At 36.7% G+C, this 19,656-nt stretch overlaps 1 pseudogene; it reads left to right on the top strand.

Moving 5' to 3' along the window:
- Positions 1-4,656: 4,656 nt before the first annotated feature.
- LOC138324227 (uncharacterized) lies at positions 4,657-6,752 on the top strand (annotated as a pseudogene).
- Positions 6,753-19,656: the final 12,904 nt, after the last annotated feature.

Genomic DNA, 19,656 nt, shown 5'->3' with positions numbered 1-19,656 from the left:
TCATTATAACAATTACTGTTAGTCAACCATAATTTAGTTTCTTAATACAGCTTACGCCTAAGCATGCTTTATTAAATTAACTCCTGTAAGGCGTATTTTAGATAAAATCACAGGTGCGGAACTGGTATCATTAATCGTTAAGTAACATGTATGCATTCATGGTGATAAATGCCATTCGATAGCATACATCTACATTTGTATGTCCAATAAATTACCTTGCTAAATAAACAGGAGTCCATCAAAAGCACTTCGTTATTAATTACTAACATTGTTCAAGCATGCCAGCTATAAAGACAAAACACATGGTGCTTACTGAGACACACATTCTGGATCAGTATTATAACCCTAAGCTTCAAATGTGGTTAAAATACTCAATAGTGTAAAAAATTAGGAGGATTTCTGAAACAAATCCTGAACTTACTATAAACCCAAGGAATACATTAAAATTTTTCTATATGTTTTTATATCATTTGATGATATATACAATCCTCAAATAACATAGACCGATATGAAAAGTGAGAAAAGAGCATTACATATCAAATTAACGCAATTTCAGTCATATGCCGGACTTTTTTAATGGAAGAAAATTGATGAAAAATTGGTTTGTTTTTTGGAAGGGAGGGGAAGCTTTTTAATCGAAACATAAGTAGGAAAGGGAGTTATTTACTAAAAACCCCCCCCCCCAAGGGATAAGGAACTAGAAGTGTGGTGTTTAGAAACAGATCAAAAAGCATACATAGAAAAAGTTTTTTGAATTACAATGAAAAAAGAGGTAATAAAATAGGACCAGGTGTGGTCATGAGGGAAGTAGATTTCCCTGTCGTTTCAGAAAGAAATGGTCTGATAGACCCAGATTGGTCAGAGGTTCATATGCCCAGTAGAGGTCAGCGGGGTGTGGAAGACCCAGGTGATCAGAAGGTTATATGCCAAGCGTGGGTCAGCGGGTGGGAGACCCCAGGTGATCGAGAATGTTAATATGCCAAGGTTTGTACAGCGGGTGGGAGACCCAGGGTAGAACAGATAGGTTATAAATTGTCCCAAGTGTGGTCAACAGAGTTGTAAAACGCCAGTTAGAGTCAGATTGTTAATATATGCCCAGGTGGTCAGGCAGGTAATCTCCCCTCGCCTTAACGTATCCCAAAGTCTGTAAAAAAGTGAGAATTTTCTGTTCCTGCAACTTGCGTACAGGCAATAGGACGGACTAGGACAGGTTCGCCCGCTGTCAATACAATACAAAGTGCGAACTGGTCAAGGGTTGTGCTTCAGCGACATGCTCCATTGATTTTACGAACTATTATAGAATCACGAAAGAGTTTCAAGAATGACAATCAAGACAAAACCCGAAATAAACCGCCACCGGACACACTACACAACCCGTCATTCACGTGGACCCCTGTCTCTTACATGACCCTGCGAGATGATTGGACATTAATTCATTACCAAATTCGTGATTTACAAACACCATATCCTATTATAACAACTCCGTTCAAATAATAGGATTCTGAAAATATACCCATAAGGGGTCACGTCCAGATGAACTATTATTAAACACGTGTACTTTCAGAGCAAAATGCAGTATATTCTAACACCTCTACAAACATCAATTGAAAACAACTTTTCAGTGCCCAAGGATATACATGAAACAATTAGGCTTTGGTTGTGCAATAAATCTTGCGGGCGAGAACGACTACATATCAGAACTATTATCTTCCCCAGTCCAAGATTCTGGCGTAGGGCCAATTAGATTGGCCCATTTCACAATGGTCATCTGACGTGACCCCTAAATGAAGACGGATTCTCAGATCCTCTTACCCAAACGTGAGGTAGTGATGATATAAGGATTCTGTCATTTTCATTCAGATTGATTTCATTACAAACCCGTGTGTGCGAAGATGTTGTTTGTGGCTTGGCAGCGATAATATTCGTGTTTCGACTCGTCGCGGATTTAAAACTCTGAAACGTGTTTTATTGCTATCTATTCAAAGCATGCCTTGCTCCAAAGACATGAAACATACACATCGCTATCCTGGGTTTCATTGGTACTGATATGGCGACAATCAGCGGAATCGTCCCACTACACATTTTGCCGAGAGTGTCAGAGAGGAGCTGACACTCCTCAACTTTGATTGTCAGACACCAAATATGAAGTTTAAAAGCTATGTATACCACAGGTGTCAAATGAAGTAGACCCGGCTGCTCAAAGATAGCATGCCCTGTCAGAGTGTAAACCAGTATGTCTAATTTTGATTTGCCTTTTGTTAGGCAAAGGAAAACATTAGTGTTTACCATCTTTCCAGACCGACTCTTTTTTAACCCGCTCGACCCATAATATTTTGTGAGTGGGTTCAGCAGGATAGTGCCTGGAAAGTTAGCACGTCTTATCTTTTTTTTGTTAAATATTTCACGTCCATGTAATAAACGCTTGCATTTAGGCTGTCTCAAAAACATGGCGGACTTAATGCACTGCCGTCCGTAGTGATGGCTTTAAAGTTTTCATCAAATGTAATCATATGGGAAGATAAGAAAATTATGACACATCACTGTCCTAAATACCGTGATGTGTGGCGATATATTTTACCAGTACCTTGATAGGAAAACAAAAGTGGTTTTTGCATTATAATTTGGAAAAAGAAACTGAGCACAATCTGCCAGGTTTTCAGATAGGGGCCGGGGATAATCTTATAGGGGGCGATGCGTCAACAAAATTATACCAATAAATGATTTTGGAAATTATCGTTGTTCAAAGATCACGAATACAGATATAATAAACAGAAGATCGATTGAATGCGTTCCAAAAAAAAAAAACAATGCAGACCACGATAAAGTCAAGCAAGGCCATTTCAACTATTGTTTGGCGCGGAGGACAGAGGCTTTGTGAGAAAGAAAGAACGAAGGTTATTTCTAATATAATACACATGTTTAGTCTATTGTTTTAATGACCAAAATAAATCCAACAAGCAGCAGCGATTATGTCACGTTTCATTCTACGCATAAAAGGTTAACTGTCAAACCACTATCAGGCATTTAATTAATGATTGTTTTTTACCGAATTCAAAAGATTGATTTTAAACCTGGTTAATTTTGAGATATCTTAATTTCACCCGATATGGACCAGTGGTAAATCATAATCATTTTCCAATCCAATTCACTAATACACTAACAATAGTCTAACTTCTTAATTTTTTTGGATATTCTGACTGCGTATATGTGTTTTTTCAAAGTTTAGCTAAAGTAAAAATATGGTCTTAATAGGACAAGATAACTATTCAACAGTTGATGAACTTCAAGGTGATCTTTCAAAGCCTCAAGTGGAGAATGATGGACCGTATATTATGCAGGTTTTTCCCCACTCCTTTATACACTTGATAGACATGTTTATTAATATCAAAAGTTCCAGTGATATTTCCCGCACATATTTTATTTTTTATTTATTTTTAGATTTTTGTGAATATTGTGACAAGATTTATTTATACCTTGGATAGAGGGTAGTCGTATTAATTTATTGCACGATGGAGCGTAGATAATACCCTTTCACACTAACATAGATATTTTTGGAATAAAATCTGCTTTTGTGTAGCTATTAAAGAGACAGGAACCTAAAAAACCATGTAAATTTGAAGTAAAAACAATCTTATTTAAGATGTGTCAGATACCTTACTAAGTAATATATATCAGTTATTGTACAAATGTGTCAAATAAAATAATTATAATGGAAATTTCATCTTTCCGTATTTTGAACTGGCCCGGTCGAATTTTTTAACGATAGTATAGTAATGTTGAACTTTAGTGACCTCTCTCTACGTCAAGAGTCAGTAACGTGCGCGATTGGGAAAGTAAATATAAATGGATCACTGAAATGCAAGAGACGGGAGCAACTTCCACTTTATACTTGCGTGATGTACATATTTGCAATAAGTCAGGAACCTCTCTTCGCGGTGTCCTGTCGAATGAAAAGTCTAGTTTGACTTTTGACTTATCATTCTTATGCTAAATACAATTTTTTTATAACAAATATGGCTTAAACTTCATTTGTCAACCATCGTAAATAAGAAAATATTCTTAAAATGTGGAAAACTGATATTCCTTGTCATGTCAGCAAGTTTGTTGTTCATTGGTTCATTGTAACCTCGCTTTCGGCCAGCTTTCGTTTTATGTTCCAAAAATAGAATATGACGGTCTATTTTTATCATTTTTGAGGTAGGTATTCCCCACGTTTTCCTGTCGTTTTAGATAACCAATCATTGTAATAGAATATTAAATAAACATTTGAAATCCATATCTAAGCATACAGAACAAATTATTTAAAGTACATGTCGCTTTAACCTTTTATATCTGCTCCTAGATTTCTATTTCTTCTAGAAACTTGTCCTGCCTGCTTTCATTCCTTTAATAAATCCGGCATAATTTACCAAATAGTATTCCGTGTTTATATTTTGTATATGTATGTATTTAAAAAAATACTTAAAATAAGTCGTATCCTACAGATATATGCTTTTAAGGATCAAGTGTTATATGGACTGTTAATATCACTTCCTTGACCCATGTATAAATAATACATTAACACTTTTTTGGTTTGTTTGTTTGTTTGTTGATTTATTAACGTCCTAGTTAACAGCTATGGTCATGTAAGGGACGGCCTCCCACACCTTCCCAAGTATGGCGGTGTGTTGCGTGTATGTTGTGCGAGGTGAGTGTACTGGGACGACTGCGGTATGTTCGTGTTGTGTACTTCTTGTTAGTGGAACTGTTGCCCTTTTTATAGGTGTCTATATCACTGAATGAAGCATGCGCCGAAAAGACACCAAGCAAACCCACCCCACACACTTTTTGGTTTTATATTGTGGGATGTAAATGGTGGCTTATTTTTTCTGGTTGATGACTTGAAGCATTTAAATACAATTGATCCCTAGATTTTTATTTTTGGTGTGTGTAAAAAGATAATATTCATAGATTTAACTGAATACATGTAGAAAATAAATGAAAACAACAAAAGTTTGTTATATATTTAATTTATATTGTACACAATATTTTAACATTAAAATTCAAACAATGAATCCCATGAGCACATATCAGGTTTTCATTTAAATAATTTGTGTTGTTTCGTTGTTGTAGGTACTCTGCAATGCATTATAGTATTGATCACTAATCGTCCGAGATGACCGGATAAACAGTGAAATAGCAGATGCAAAGACGTCATCGGTCTACCAAGGTCTTCGCACAAAAAACTCAATGACACCAGGAAAAAGAAACTGGAAAATCGTCCTGCAGACCTGTTAGACAGCCATAGTCAGCCTTGTACATCGTGATGCTGAAACCTATAGCGCAGATCACTCGGGCATGGAAGCGAACTTCACAACAATATAAAAGTGTTGCTGACTGTATTTCTTCATATAAAGTTTATCTCTTCAACAAAGCAAAAGAAATGAACTTAAATCAAGAGCTATGAACACCCTGTAGAAACAGTCGGGGAAAATACAACACTGGAACATAGGCAGCCAGGAAAGGAAATCAAATGATAGATATATGTATCTTGATGAAGAATTGTAATCGAAAGAAGATGGGTCATTTGTTTTCTTTGATGAAAATAAACACATTAAAGCTCCATTTGAACGTGCCTTGCAGCGATAACGGTTTTTGGAAGAATTACAGATGACTGTTCCTGTAGATGTGTACAAGATTAGACATAAGGGGGGAGCGTAAGTTCAATTATCAACCCTGGGGATAAAATGATCAAAGCTCATAAATGTGAAAAAGAGTCTTGGTAGATGGTGCAAAATTTGTTATACCATCTTTCCTAATTTCCGCATACCATGGTAATGAAACACTCTTTTAACAAGATCAAAGTTCGATCCTCGTATGTCTGAAATTATTTTGACACTTTTATCTACAAAGGCTCTTCCCAGGCCGCAACTGCTGATCATCCCGACATACAGAAAAGGCTACGCTACATTTCTTTAGGTGAGACAAACCTCATCGCAGATCTACGTCATTGCAATCCATGCAGATCATCAGACAGATTTGATACCTTTTACCACCCCCTGTCTATTTTAGTCGAAGAATCCACAGCAGCAGACGAACGCAGACCAGAGACATCTAATCTGTCAGAATGGATATCATTGAGTGACATTAGTTCAATCTAAGTCTTGTCAGACTGTAAATTGCTCCAGAAAACCCTTACGCTAAATCAGCCTGGACGCTAAATCAGCCTGGAACTTTACTTCAAAGATTGATTTACAGTATAAGATACAAAGGCGTCAATTGAGGATGAGCCATCTGATCAGCATCACTGCAACGCAAGTATATGAAAGAAATGTCAAGTGAGTTGAAGAATAAAAAGGAGTTCCTGTAGCATTATTCAGCTGTGATGACAAGGCTAAGGTGCGATAGGGGAACCTGGGATTTTCTGTCAGTACTAGAAATCGAGGAAAGCAAACCATAGCACCAACTTCCACAACTCTAGTTGCAGCTGATCATGATATGACCAAATTTTCATCAAAACCATCATTCACTTTAGATTGTGACATTCCTGATACAGTTCAGAAGTCATCTGTCGAAGACAGGTCTCCGTCATTGTGAATGATTCTGTATTCCAAACATCAAGTCCTTTCTGCCATGCTGTATTACTTTCAAACCTTCTATATGAAAGAGATATTCCAATTCTTCTAAAGTACACTGATGGTGGTGTAGACCAGAGAAATACCCTTGAAAGTTTAAGGAACACAACCTTGACCTCCTCGTATACAACTATGTAATCCGTCACCATGATTGAATTCCTATTTTTATACACGGGTGATTTGACAGAAACCAAATAGCTAACGGACAGTATTTTTGTTTGTTTGTTTGATTAAATCAACGTCCTATTAACAGTCTATGGTCCATGCAAGGACGGCCCTCCCATGTATGCGGTGAGTTGCGTGTGATTTTGATAGCGATTGTGCGTGTTTTTAGGAGACTGCGGAAAATTCAGAGTTGGTAGTCTTCTTGTATAGTTGAACAGTTAGCCCTTTTTATAGTAGACTATAATCACTGAAGCATGCCGCCGAAGACACCAATGCAACACACCACACACCCGTCACCAAAAATAATAACTGACAACTGGGCGAACCAGTCGACCCTAGCTACCTTTTTGCTGATCGCTAAGAAGCAAGAGTAGAAATTCTACCAGCAATTAACAGACTTTGGTGTGATCTCGGTCCAGGGGACCGAAACCACAGGAGCCTTCCTCACATGGGCGGAGAACGCTCAACCCAAGTGCCCCAATAAGTGATGAGAGCGGGTGCCAAGGGAGGCATTCGGAAAGATAAAGATCAATGAAGATGTAGAATAGTATAAGATCAGTCGCCTTCTTACGAGTCTCATCGAAGATATGGTGCAGAAGGTAGAATTCTAACGCATCCTACAATTCTAAACGTCGCCTTTTGCACGCAAATCAATAAACGGACTATTTTGGTATGCACGCAGGTAATTCAATTACTTAACGCCAATTAGGGGAATCAGCATGATTGATGTCAAATTATGTTAAATTTGTTGGTATGATAACGGACAGAAAGTTTATGAATCGAGTGGAAAGGACAAGTGGTATAACCGACATTTATTGTATGTTTATCATAACATTTGGACTTTCCTCTAAAATCCTGATATGAAGAATACTTACATAGTTTGTTTGTTTGCTTGATTAGATTATCGTCCTATTAACAGTCTGGGTATTGCAAGAAAGGCTTCTAATGTGTGCTGTGTGTTGCGCATGTGAAGTGCGGGCATGTGTTTTCGGAGACTGTGGTATGCTTGTGTTGTGTCTTCTTGTAAAGTGGAACTATTCCAACTTTTTTATAGTGCTATATCACTGAAGCATGCCGCCGGAAACCCAAGCAACTCACTCCACCCGGTTGCATTATAATGACAACAGGCGAACCAGTCGTCCCACTTCCTTTATGCTGAGCGCAAAGCAGGAGTAGAATCTACCACTTTTAAAAACTGTGCTGCGACCAAGGGACAAAAACCCAGAGCCTACCTGCCAGGGTCAAGGTGTTACATATAGATAAACAATTGTACAATTTCAAGTTACGTGAGAAAATTAAAGTTGTCTTCAAGCAATCAACTAGTAACACGAAAGCGATTGGCATCACTAACAAATAGGTTATGGAGTTTCAGCAATATCACCAACCATCAGACGGAACAGTACAATAAAATCCAAAAGTATGGTAACCATCCGCCCAAAAACAACTGGGAATGCTTTCCAAACACAGACCGTTAAGTATATATTGAATTTCAAAACACTTTATATCAAGTTTGTTTGATTAATCAACGTCCTATTAACAGCTATGGTCATGCAAGGACGGCCTCCTATGTATGCGATGTGTTGCGTGTATGTTGTGCGAGGTGCGTGTTTTAGGAGACTGCGGTATATTCATGTTGCGTCTTCTTGTATAGTGGAACTGTTGCCCTTTTTATAGTGCTATATCACTGAAGCATGCCGCCGAAGATACCAAGAAACACACCACACCTGGTCACTTTATACTAACAACGGGAAAACCAGTCGTTAAGCAGGAGCAGGAACTACCACTGTTATAGACTGTGGTGTGTCTCGGCCAGGGGACAGAACCGAGAGCCTTCCTCACAGGAGCGAACGCTCAACTCAAGGCCAAAAGTGAGGCGGTGCCAAAGGAGGTATTAGGAAAGATAAAGTCAGTTAGGAAGAAGAGAAAAGATAATATCAATATCCTAAATTTAGTCTTAGTCACCTTTTACGATCATGCAATAGGGGCAGCAGGTACAATTCTAACGCCCTACCTGCAGTGTAGTCCTGTTGACTCCGCGTCAAAACGAAGAAGCTCTTTACCTGATTTATCATGCCATTATGTTTTTTTTTACACCCAAAACTCCAGGCCTTATTCTCCAATTATCTAAAGGAAAAGCGGTGAATCTTGACAAAATAATAAACAATAAATTCAATTACTCTACGTTTATGGAGAATTTTTGTGTTATGGTCACCGATGCTATAACACCTAGCATCGATGCAGCCGTTCAAAAGCCTCTACTTGAACGCGTAAAGACCAAGTTGAGAGAATCACGATTCTTGAGGATCAAAATAAAAAATGAAAACAAGAAAACACGACTCTTTATGATCAGGTGTCCGAGATCCATAGTAGTATGGAGGAGTTGGAGCAATATGGGCGAAGAAACTTCTTGCGTTTCCACAACATTCCACTTAGGCCCGATGACATCCAGAACACCGATGCCGTGATTGTCAAACTCGCGCGTGAAAAACTCGACGTGGTAATATCGAAAAATGACATCGACAGATCTCATATTATTGTTAAAATAAACACGTCTACAGGGAACGCACAAATCATTCGCCGATTGAGAAACTGGAAGATCAAAAACAAAATCTACATTGCGAAAGCGAAACTAGCGCGTAACCCGAACAGAACATTCATAACGGAAGACATAACGAAATACCGGCAATGTCTAATTTCACATCTACTCCAGCTGAAAAATGATAAAAGTTTCTACGCATTCTGGACGATGGATGGACGCATATTTCTGAAAGAAACTCCAGACAGCCGTAAAGTGTTCTCATCCGAACCAATGACGAAATAGACATTCGTAACCCAAGGCACTGATGAGCAAAATATTATTTGTATTGTTATTAATATAACTTGCATTATTGAATACACTGTTGAATGCATTTCTCATTTTAGAATTCTAGCCCTTTGTATTTCATCATATATTTTGAATAGTACATGTCTTTCTAATAATTGGTATTAAGCAAATTTTTATACAACTTATTTACCTATTAATTACCAGGAAATTTAGTTTATACAATGTATTTGTAGGAAATGTTTATCTATTTATATATAGCAATGTGTATATTAACTAGTTAATAAATCATTAAGTGTCCACAATTAAATTTGACTCTGTCCATATGTACCATATAGAGTATTACAATTATGGTCTATTATCTTAAGCTTCCCGGAGGTTAATATGGGTTTTTTACTATCGGAAGCATAGTTACTGTTTAACATCGAATTATTTTTATTCGTTTGCCTGGCTTTTACACCCCAAACACCCAACCCACCCCCTACCTATCCCAACCGGTTGGGTATTCCTATTTGTTTGCATATTTACGGCCGTGTGTATGAATATTATCGTATAGCATGCATGCGCATTTATCTTTAATATGATCCATTCTAATTTAAACCTAGCATACCCCTATTCAAATCCCACTTTCATCACTATACTTTTGATTTGAACATGTATATAGTTTTTGATAAATAAGTACAACTCTAAATGGTTAATGTTGTAAAGATCTATGTCTATATTTTGTCAGTTTTGCATATTTACGGCCGTGTTATCAGTTTATCGATAGAAAGCAAGTATATTCAAATACCGTTCATATTATGTCGTCTGCTGCCAATCCCTCTTGATAGAAGGAATGAAGGAATCTGTTTCGGATTTTTTTTTATTATTTTTATCTTTCTTTATATATTCTCTGTTTTCCATTTGCTTGTCTCCGTTTTTATTTGATACTTTATTCCATACCAGTACCCAGCATTTGGTTATTCAAAATGTGTCTCGTCGCTCCACTTTGTATAGATGCTAGTTTTTTTTATTGACATAGATTATTATAGAGCGGCGGTTGCGACACACTATTTAAATACTCATTGCGTTCTAGAATCACTGCTCTTTAAATGTACATATATGGAAATATGGAATAAGCAGTAGTATTCAGTATCATAAGCTTCTTTTGGCAGACTATAATCATTCCTTAACAATTTTATTGATATTAATTCTAAGCATTGAAAGTAATCCCGGACCCTATCATGAACAAAATGAATTACATATGTATAATTTTTTCACCACATTGCAAGGAGTATACGCAATAAAATCGGAGATATTGAACAGTTGGCTAATGAATACACATGTATACTTTTAACTGAAACACACTTTGATGAAAACATTTAAAATTCTGATATATTGATAGAGGGGTATTCAGAGCCCACAAGACTTGATAGAAACTGTTTTGGAGGTGGTGTTATGGTTTAAATATCTGGGTTGAGTTAAATTTCACGAATTGTTTTTTTTTTTTATCTTATTTGCACTGTGGATCGTCTTGAAAGGATCAAATATGCCTTTTTGGGCAATTTTCAATCATCCATTGAGAGTGCTCATGGTATCAGTTCTAACTTTCTCATATTTTATGGTCTCGATGAACTTCTTTTTAGTTTATCTATTAATGAACCTACTCGTATCACTACTCATTCCAGTACACTCATCGATCCTATACTTGTCAGTGATACTGTCAATGTTCTTGAATCTTGTGTAATTCCTGTCAATGATGAAATTAGCGACCATTCAGCTACCCATGCGGTTGTTAAATTGACAGAAAATATTACTAAAACATACCAGCGCAACATGTCGTTGTATAAATATGCCGACTATGATCGGTTCAATAAAGTAATCCCATGACAAGAGAGATTTGAAAATTGTTCCGTTGACGAAGCTTGTGCAATTTTCACAGACGCCTACCAAGAAAAATAGTAACTATCTGAAAAAAATGACAAACCATGGTTCAACTCGGAATTACGCACGGAAATTAGAAAAAAAAATCGTTTACATAAACAAGAGGCCCAAAGGGCCTTAACGGTCATCTGACTACCTTGGCAATAGTAAAATTAATTTTATATGGTGTCACTTTGTCAGGACCATGTCAGGATCATTTTCAATTTCTTTCAACAAATTTTTATTTCAAACAAGAGGCCCAAGGGCCTTAGCATGTAGGAAATCAATTAGATAAAGGGTCATGGTAGCCATCTTCGATTTAAGATCGACCCGACAAATAACAACACCTTGTTGGGACCATGTCGGGATCATTTCATGCAAGTTTCAGCCGAATCGCACCGGTAGAACTTGAAAAGAAGTTCAAAATGTGTTTTCAAGATGGCAGCTGTGGCGGCCATCTAGGATTTTGAATCAACTCAAAAAATAACACTTTGTCAGGCCCATATCAGGATCATGTCATGCAAGTTTCAGCCAAACCGCACCGGCAGAACTTGAGAAGAAGTTCAAAATGTGTTTTCAAGATGGCGGCTGTGGCGGCCATCTTGGATTTCGGATCAACCCGAAAAATAACAACACTTTGTCGGGACCATGTCAGGATCATTTCATGCAAGTTTCAGCCAAATCGCACCGGTAGAACTTGAGAAGAAGTTCAAAATGTGAAAAGTTAACGCACGGCGGACGACGACGGACGAAACATGACGACTATAGGTCATCCTGACCCTTCGGGTCAGATGACCTAAAAAAGCACGTAGCTCTAATAGTCCGGGTGACATATTGAGATTTAAACATCAACGAAACCGGGTTAAAAAAATGCTAAAGTATCCTTTTTGAAAATATGAATGGAATGACATTTTTACTGATTTAATGAATTCATTTTTTGTTCCATATCTAAAATTATTAATGAACCATGAAGCACACTCTAATTTCCATATCGAGATGTAAGATACCATAGAAACTGTATTTTTTCTGTTGAAGAAGAGAAAGATATTGTTTCAACCTTTCAGCTAAATAAAGCTACTGGTAATTACTATTAGTCACGAAATGTTGTGTTTTCCTTTGCAATTACTTTTTAATCTATCCCTGAGACAATGTAAATTTCAAATACAATAGATGACTGTTGTGGCAATGCCTTTATGAAAAATGGGTGAACGTTTTATAACCTCTAATTACAGGCCGATTTCACTTTTAAGTATTGTAAGTAAATTTTTTGAGCGAGCTATTTATAAACATCTACACAATTTTGTCACCGATAACAATCATCTACATATATCTCAGTCTTGTTTTCTTCCAACAAACTCTACCGTGTCCCAACTTTTAAAGATTTATCATAATATATGTGTATCATTAGAAAAAAATCAACAAACATTGAAGTTTTGTATTTTTCGATATTTCAAAAGCATTTGAATGGGTATGGCATCGTGGATTACTTAAAAAACTCTTTTCATATGGCTTCAGAGAAAATATTTATTTAAGGATTAACTTGAACAGATTTTTTTTATATTATGGAGATATAACACAAAAATCAGAGTGTACTCTTAATAAACTGATGAGAGTACACTCAGATTTTTGTGTTATATCTCCATAACATAAAAATATATTCAAATTAATCCTTATAATTCAATTTACTAAAGTTAATCTCTTCAATACTCAAAATACAAAATACAAAGAAGCTGCCAGAATAGTTACAGATTTAATCTTTATCGCAAGTAGAAATTCATTATATATGGAAACTAGCTGGGACACATTATCTGAAAGACGAAAACAGAAAAAAAACTATTATTATTTTATCAAATTCATCATTATATAGCTCCGCCTAGTGTTTTTTGAAAAATCGTTTCTTCCAAGTACGGTTTAACTTTGGAATTCATTAGATTTGACAGTAAGATCTTCAGAAACTGTTTTAAAACTTGATATTATGCATACAAGACTTCGTCATGGTTGCACTAAGTTAAATGCTCATATATTCTTTGTATACTACGAATATTAATTTGAAGTTAATACTTAATGGTTCTGAAACACTTAGTTCGAAAGATAATGGGGGAAAAAGCCTGACAATACAAGAACATATAAGAAATACTAATCGTTTTGTTTGATCTAACAACATTCACTGGTTGCTAAATAATAATTGCTGGTATTTCATTGTCAAAACTTGTTTCATGATATTTTTCTAAAGAACATTAATTCTAATTCCAAAATGTATTTTAACATATTTATTGTAAAATCATTATTATTATACATCATTTTTGATTGTTTACAAAATTAATGTTCAATTGTACGGAATTAGCCACGTCTTGAATGTCAAGTGTTAAAACATGTAGTTATAAAACCTGGGTGCTGTTATGGCTAAATAAATCAAATGTGACTACCAATAATTGTAAATGTTTGTTTGTTTCTTTTTCTTTCTTTCTTTTAAATATAATTTGATATCAAATATTAATGCTGCTATTGTATATTGTATTATGTAACATCATATACGTTTGTATGGGAGAGGGCATTATAAGTTGTATAACTTACGTTCATATAAAATATGTTTAAACTAAACGTATTAATGAATTCCTGCACATACCTACCGATCAGGTTTGAATAGTCGATAAACGTAATTACCGACTGAATAACTTGAAGAAAACTTACTTTTAAACCACTACATTGCATATTGTATCAACGTGTAAAAACGCTTCGATAACTGCCGGTAATGCAATGACGATTGTTTGAAGATGGCAGGTTTACAAGACGATTTTCGACCGCTCGATATCATAGGATTATCCGCACGGACTAATGGTAGAATACCGTATAGTTTTATAAAAAAAATTCTAGGTAATTGGAACAATGTTCGATCATTGTACATGTTTGTGATTTCAAAAAAAAAAAACCTGAAAAGTTACGTAAAGTGTGCCTTTAATATTTCGGGATCTTGACCGGCCGGTGACCGAGGCTTTCAGGCATAATCGGGGAGGTGGCCGAAGAGTTTTAGCTCCAAGTTAAAATCTCTCCGGTGTCACGTAGATTTTTATAACAGGCAACATAACTCCTTCACGCATCGTTTTATATCCTCAGACATTCGGCAGGGAATCGAGCGGCAATAACACCGCCCGACATTCGCCCGGGCCTGCTACAACTATCGTTCGTTGTCCGTAAGATACTCGGGCGATAATCGTACGATGTCCAGTGAATGCCCGAACATCATATAATAATCGGCCGATTAGCATTATATGTTCGGTCGATATTCACTTCCTTACCGGTCCCCAAAAAAGTCTCTTTCGAAACAAACGTCGTGCGAATACCGTACGGCATCCTTTTTATGTAAATGATGTGTGACAATGTTTGACCGGTGTACTCCCGATTACTCTCTATCACCGGATACCTGTCGATTATTGTTACCAAAGCATAAGGCGCACTATAATGTGTTTCTTGTCTTCTGGGCCTCCATTAAATTTATGTGCCGCTTGAAATGTCATTGCGGACGTTTCTTTCTTAGATAACTTCAAAGTTTCGTGAAGAAATATGCAAACATGCCCAATAGTTTGTCTGTGGGTTTCTTTTACCGTACCCCGGCACACCTCTTATTAACTCGGTTAAGAGTGGCATTACTATGAGTAGCAAATTGCTCCACCTGATCTACGCGACCCTCTATATTTTACATTGTCACGTATAGTGTCAAGCTCCTGCGTAAAACTACTTGCAAAACATTTTGCAATATATTTAGTCTTATAGGACTCCAGGATTCGGTGTCATATTCACTTTTAGACACCCACATTGTTGACATAATTGAAAATATGGAAATTATGAGGTCTAAAGTAGTTGGGCACTCTAATCTTAAAAAGCACATGCATAACGTCGTGTAGTGACAAAAAATACCAACAGTACTTTTTTGGAGCTATCCAACACTTCCTCACTTCTCTTTTTCATAAGTAAAGTTGGTTCACACAAATTTAGTCTGTAAAATGTAAGTTGTCCTGTGTAATTTTTAAAAAAGTTTCAAAGGAGACGTTAGGAAGAATACAGTTAGAAAGAAGAGAGAAAAATAAGATCATAATTTTGGTCGAGGGTACAAATCTAACGCCCTACTTACATGGCAGCTTTTTCCGTCTTCGCAAGCTACCAGAAGGTTTGGTTTATGTGTAATTATATAGAATATAAGTATTATGTTCTAAAGGAAACTCATCGTCTCTAAACAATCACTATAGCAAGACGGCTGAATAATTGCTAATACAAAACAACAAAATGAATTGTTAATGTACACTTGTATTCTACTTTATAGTCTAAACATCATTTAATTGGAGCACAAAAAACTCAAGTAACTCTTTATCGCATATGCATGTCAATTTCTTCGTGAGAAGATGATATGGAAAAAGAATATTTTACCACTGTGACATTGATTAGTGTTGTTTATTTCCAAGTTGGTTCGGGGGTTCTGAATGAGGTTTGAATGCACATGCATACACACATCTTTTTAGCTTATCACAAATTATTACTTATATTGTTTTTTAAAGGTCACCTGAGACGAAGTCTCAAGTGACCTATTCTAATCGCCTTCTGTCCGTCGTCGTCCGTCGTGCGTCGTATGGCGATAAACAATTTACTTTTTCGACTTCTCCAAAACTACTGAACCATTTGTTGAAATTTTGCAGAAACCTTCCATAGCCAAAGGTCAACCAAAATTGTGAATTATATGGTCCCAAACCCCAAAGGGCCTGAGGAGTGGTCAAATAGGCTAAAACTTCAAAAATCTTCTCCTGACATTCCAGAAATGGCAGAATCAAATACTCTTCATAGATGGAAAGGTCTTGGGGTCCTTTACAAAAATTGTGAATTATATGACACTGGGGTCTCACGTTCCATCCTGGGGAGGGGGTCAAATACACTATAGTTTATATAGTGAAAACACATTTTTGAGCATGATCTGGTCATTTGTAATAGGAAATAAGTCAAATGTTGTCAGAATTATCAGTATCAAATAATCTTCAAAGATTGAAAGGTATTGAGGTCCTTTGCAAAAATTGTGAATTATATGACCTTGGGGTCGCGTGTAACCCCCTGGGGAGGTGGTCAAGTTTACTATAGTTTATATAGGAAAAGCACATTTATGAACATTATTTTCTTATTTTTCATAGGAAATTAGTCAAACTGGGTTAAAATTATTAGCCTGAAATAGCATTTTAACACCATATCCATAAGGGTTTTGGCTGACCCCCAGGGACCAGAGGGGCGGGACCAAAATGGGTCAAAATGGCTAAAATTTCAAAAATCTTTTTCTGAATTCACAGGTTAATTGTACCTGCTGCCCCTATTGCATGATCGTAAAAGGCGACTTAATTTAGGATCTTATCTTTTTCTCTTCTTCCTAACTGACTTTATCTTTCCTATTGCCTCCCTTGGCACCGCCTCACTTTTGGCCTCGAGTTGAGCGTTCGCCCCTGTGAGGAAGGCTCTGGGTTCTGCGAGTTGAGCGTTCGCCCCTGTGAGGAAGGCTCTGGGTTCTGTTTCCTGGTCGAGACATACCAAAGTCTATAAAAGTAGGTATACTGCTCCTGCTTAGCGCTCAGCAACAGTTCCACTATATACAAGAAGACACAACATGAATATAACTGAAGTCTCCCAAAACACGCACCTCGCACAACATACACGCAACATACCGCATACATGGGAGGCCGTCCTTACATGACCAAAGCTGTTAATAGGACGTTAATGAAATTAACAAACAAACAAATTGATGGAACCAAATAATTTTCATAGATTAAAAAGTGAAATTTATAAAATCACTGACACTGACTAACTTTTAGTTTGGTTATGTTGTTTAACGTTGGCAAAGCAAACTGGAATTTTAAGCATCAGGTTTGTTAACATAATAAACTAGCCGTCAAAATGAAAAACGAAAAATCGAAATTCTAATACGAAGGTTCAAACTTTAATGCTTATTCTAATATGTAAATGTTTTTTACAGATTTGAACCAACTTTGCAATTCTCTTTCTGTATCAGCACTCAGGTGACCGTCAATGCCTTTGGGCCTCATGTTTTTCTTTACTAAGCATTGAAAATCTTAGCTTGTGAAGAAGATCATTTTGTTCCAATGTTTCCGGGGTTCAAAATCGAAAATATACTGCCAAAGCTGTCTACAGCGTTGAAATATCTAATGATAACGAGCATAGCCTACATAACGAAATACGTCATCATCATCGCAAAATACATGTTCCGTCCCATCACTAGCTATTAATGTTTAACCTTTGTATTACCAAGGGGTGCGTTTTGGGACCATGGTTTATTATCCTCTTTTAGACTTTATAGTGATACCTGACTGAAACATACTTCCATAAAACTAAGACGGACAACCATTACTTTATTCTGTATTCGCTTACCACATACATGTAGTTATCTACCCTTGATTTATATTGCCATAGACATGAACTGCTCTTCGATATTGTCATGCTGTCCTGTGCCATTTGACAATGACCTCACATGTATTGAGTAGTGTGCGCTTTACGCCTAGGTTCTGATGTAACTGGAGGTGGGAGTTGGTGTTTAGGTATTTGTTTGTATGGGTCTTTTTCCTATATACCAATAACTTTACGTTACCTTCCTCATTTTACACAACAATTACTAGACTCGACGATCTTGATGTGGGAGGTCGCTGTTCTTGTGGCACTTTCGTGATTTTAATCTGATTTACCTGTCGAAGAAGCCATTGTAGTCCACAACAATATCGCGGAATTCATCTTCAAGATTAGATGCAAAACCCCGTATGTCGTAATGTACTTTGGGGTCCATCTTTAGCAACAAGGGAAAGATGCAATATCCCCATCAAGGAGGAATGTCACCCGAACTGCAAGAAGGTGATTAAATTTGCTTTTACAGACCATGCCAAACATTAAAAACATGTGACCGACTGGGGGAACTCAGAGTTATAGGAATATAGGAATAATTTTTTAGAACATCAGATAAAGGGAACCATCAGGATACTCCTCGGTGGGTCAGGTATTAAATCGAGACGAGGGGAATAACTCTCATACCAGGTATTAGGCAAATCGTAGCGAGTTCGAACCATGTCGGCTCTAACATATGGTTTTATACTCAACTGTTCCGAAATCGACATTGAGATTCAATCTTTGACGTTTATCGCAAGACAGCCCGTTGTGTACGTATGCTGCCTGGACATTAATCTGATAAAGGTGACCCTGTAGACAACGTAGTAGTCATCAAAACGTCACAAAATATTTTCAGTTGATGTGTAACATGAAAAATCATGTGCTCTTAACTCACAGAGGAAAATTCTAATTTTTTCATTAAATATTATAGATTGTTTAGGAGATAATAAGTGCAGTATAAATGACTACAAAATTATCAATCTTGTTTTACATTCTCACTGTAGTATTACACCGGGAGATAACATACTAATGATATTACAGGTAACCAGCCGCTTACACTCCATGATATACTCATTATAAATTCCAGCTTTACTAAAAAAAATATTGTTTGAAAGTGGCCATTGTGGTATTTTTCATGTTTTTATAAGATTGGAAGTTTTTTTATCAAATTAATAGTGCCATTTTTGTTTTGTGGTACTAAACTCCAGCTGATTCAAATCTATCTTCACACTATGTGATATATTTATCACCAAATGACCTCCTTGTTATCAAACGGAGAAAAGCTGAGCCATGGGCTACGAGGGTCCCACATGCAACCCCCCCCCCCCCCCCCCAATCTCCGAACCAATAATTTTCTGAACCCTTATGACCTACTGATCACAAATCAAAATGTTACCATTGCACAAGTTGAGATTAACCTCCGGTTATGACGTCATCAAGATAACAGTGACATTTTTCAACTGAATTAGACAAATGAGGTAAAAAAAATGACAACATCAAGCAACAAATACATATGAGGACGATGTAATCCAATATATGTAGGGATTTGAACGCAGGAAATGAAACAAGAGGCCCAAGAGGCCTTGAAGGTCACCTGAGTGCTGATACAGAAAGAGCATTGCAAAGTTGGTTCAAATCTGTAAAACGTATTTACGAATCAGAGTAAACTTTAAAGTTGAACCTTCGTATTATAATGTCGATTTTTTGTTTTTCATTTTGATAGTTAGTGTATTA

Source organism: Argopecten irradians, chromosome 5 (genome assembly GCF_041381155.1).
Source record: "Argopecten irradians isolate NY chromosome 5, Ai_NY, whole genome shotgun sequence".
NCBI classification, from domain to species: domain Eukaryota; kingdom Metazoa; phylum Mollusca; class Bivalvia; order Pectinida; family Pectinidae; genus Argopecten; species Argopecten irradians.
Note: the sequence above shows the minus strand (reverse complement) of the source record. Positions and strands in the feature narration are given on the sequence as shown.